The sequence below is a fragment of the Nanorana parkeri genome, unplaced genomic scaffold, assembly GCF_000935625.1.
Source record: "Nanorana parkeri isolate BGI_ZX_2015 unplaced genomic scaffold, ASM93562v1 scaffold198, whole genome shotgun sequence".
Classification (NCBI taxonomy): Eukaryota; Metazoa; Chordata; class Amphibia; order Anura; family Dicroglossidae; genus Nanorana; species Nanorana parkeri.
Genome location: NW_017306466.1, coordinates 1,017,638 through 1,020,951, shown reverse-complemented (window position 1 = coordinate 1,020,951; position 3,314 = coordinate 1,017,638). Strand labels below are relative to the sequence as shown.

The following is a 3,314-nucleotide window of genomic DNA, read 5'->3' as shown; positions in this document are numbered from 1 at the left end:
CCCCTTTTCAAATGACCCATAATGAACGGTCAGCATTTTTAATAAGCAGATATGTCTAGGTTTAGGGCTGCAGCTAACGATTATTTTCATAATCAGTTACCCGATTATGTTTTCAACTAATCGATTGGTTGTATATAAAAAGATTCTCTCTATGAGAATAGTTGCCAACTATTCTCATGATCGATTAGTTTTTGCACCTCTATCTACGTTAACTGACACCTGACCAAAGCTAGTAGAATGGATATGTGTACGCTTATATGAACGTACTACGGACCTTGAAACGTAGGCTCCTTCAGGACAGGAAGTGATGTACTCTAGAAAGCACTATGCAATGTCAGAGATACGTATATATACACATACTAAGATTGTAGTCCATCACAGGAGCGAGCTTGGAGTGGTGACTACTTTACAACACACAGAGACCATGGCGAACAAAAATAGTCATCCTCCGTAAGGAAGGACAGTGTCGGCACCAATTCAGAGACGTTTTGAGGATCTACAGCCGAGTGATACACAAATAAGATACATTTTTGTTAATAGTTGAGGTACATACATGTATTTTTTAGGATTTAACTCCTGAATTTAGTGTCACTTTAATTTGAAAGTAGCTGCATGATTTACTGGCCAGCTGACTGAGTGCACTTGTTGCCTGGAGAAAATTCTTTCATCTGGATGGAAGCACACTCCTAACACCTGCAGGCTCTAATATTTTAGTGGTCGGAATCTTTACTAAACACGTATAAAAACACATTGAATTAAACAAATAACACGCTTTTCTCAAAGATACGTAGAGTTGAAAACCTTTATATGGTAGCAAAAATTATAATTGCTTGCACAATGCAGCAGCCCAAAAACTTGCTTGGCCAAGTTTTAGTTTGTAGTATGCAAATGCAACCTCATAAATATGCTGATGTGTTACATATGAATCCACTAACAGACTAATGACCTGGCCTGCCTTCAAACCAAAATACTGCTGAACACAGAACCTTCGGAGCTGGAATGAGGAAAAGCGAGCCGTGGCCAGCCTTCTGTTAGGTAACACCAGCATAAACCTGCCAATAAAAAGGACATTCCTCCAAAAATGAACAGCTCTCCTGAGGTTGCATAGCTTGCAAAATACACAGTAACCCAGTGAAGAACGATGTAGACACACATGATTTCCATTCCAACTCCCACAGGCAACACTCATTCTCTTCTCAGTACATGATGAAGAAGAGGGAACTGGGACTGAACATGTGAAGGGATTTCGTAGATCACAAAAAAAAAACCTGCACTGCAGATATAAACTGCTGATACATGAAGCAACTGAGTAGGGAACTCAAAACCCAAACTGTCTTAAATGCTGACATTTCACATTAGTATGCATGCTATAGATTTCACTTCTCTCGGCTTTGTCTTGGAGCCAATTCTGAACCCAGAACAGAAAATACTTCATGAAAACTCTCAATGTGATCTGCAATGGGCACAACGCATGACAAAAAACACAAGCAGAGGATGCGACGATCAGAACTACCTATGTAATCGTTTACCAGGAGCAGCGCAGGTTAGTAAAGCCACCAATCAAAAGCCGACATGAAAACGTTAACCAACTCTTCACTACTGAAATCTGGATTCCCATTGGCTGTCACGGGTTACTGCATACCACTTCCTCAGAAGATTTCTGCTGTTAGTGGTATCCCTCTAGAATAACTACAACCGATGCAGAACTTCACAGATATTAATACAGCAATCAGAAAGTTAGGGACTCCAATGACGTCCATAAAGTAGAAGGAAGAGCTACATAATAACAGACCTTTTAACCTCCTCATTGCTCCAATGTTCCCTGTACACATTTTCTAATATATCACAATCTACATATTACTTTTTTTAAATATGTTTTCCTATGTGGTCACATGACCGCAAAGCTCCATCTGCTTCCCCTATTTTGGATATTCTCATCCTAACCGTGGCTGCAGCCAATCAGCAGAAGTCACTGTTCAGGTATTCTGACAGCGGCACACCTACCAATGTCAGAATAAGGGTGGGTTCACACCAAATGCATTGGAGCTGCCCTGGCCATTGTTTCCAGCGCAACACCAAGGCTTTGTCACTGATGGGTTCAGTTCACTGGCGTTGCGGTGGTGTGCACATGCCGTACTTTTTTTTTTTTTGCAGTGGAGCAAGATGAAGCGCAGCACAACCGCCTGGCAGCCCACTGTGTCCGTCACCTGTGGCATTTCGATAAAGTGCTACAAAAAAAAAAAAAAGTACACAATGCAATGTGTCAGGATCCGTGCATCAGAACTGTGTCGGGTACCACATACCAACCAATGTGCGTTTTGCGCAGCGGCTGTTGTGAATTGGCCCTCAAATAGACAGGTGGAGGGGATAACAGTGTGGATGAGGAATCAAGTTTCCCACATCTGAACAGGAAAAAAAAAAAAACTAAGTATGGCGAGCCTTACAGCCATGGACGCCGTCGGGGGACATGACAGCTCTATGGGATTAGCAGGAAATCAGTAGCGTTGTCCGCACTCCACACACTAGCCGGAGCTCTGCGATCATGTGACCACATAGAAAACTTTAAAAAGAAGGTATTTAGATTGTGATTTATTAGTAAATGTAGACGGGGAATATCAGAGAAATGGAGAGGCTACAGTGTAAAGGTGGTTGTTGTGCTGCCTTTCCTTCTCCTTTAACATCTCGGTCTATATGATATTTATGTTATCTGAAGCCAAGACTCGTTTCTTCATTCTGGACAGAGTGGGGAAGCTTCTGCTTGCTTTTTACCGCCATCAGTGTCCCCCACTAGAGAGACTCATTATCCCTATGTATCTTGGTGACCGTCATGACCTGAGAATGAAAGCGGGTGAAAAGCCAACATTATGAGGGAATCTTCCTATGGGGATGTTTGTTTTGTCTACAAAGAGATTTCCCCTCACTTCCTATTGTGTCTTGAGGACAAGAAATGAGGGGAAATGTCCCTAATGTCTTAAAGACGTCAGGGGTTTTAAATCTATCTTTGACTCTCGGCACACTTTGAGATCAATTGGCAAAGAAATAAAAGTTTCCAAATGATGCTGCACAGCGAAGATTAAATGACAAGAGCATTGTTGGCTATAAAAGCATGAGGGAAGAGTGGAAGGCTAAACCTCTTGTGTCTAACCTGCAGCCTGGGGGCCACAGGCAGCCCTTTGGCACTTTCTGTGCGGCCCCAGCAGACAGTAGTCCCTATGGACCAGTAATAGCAGTGATCTCTAGCGGTCTCGTGTAATGTGTCCCCCCCAGTCCATGACTAGAAAATCTTGTGTGGAGCTGCACAATCCAGACAACAC

General features: G+C 42.6%; 1 protein-coding gene across 1 annotated transcript in view; it reads right to left on the bottom strand.

Annotated features, from left to right (window-relative positions):
- The window catches only part of UBL3 (ubiquitin like 3), a 151,368-nt gene that overhangs the window by 147,013 nt on the left and 1,041 nt on the right, over window positions 1-3,314 (bottom strand). The window lies entirely within an intron of this gene.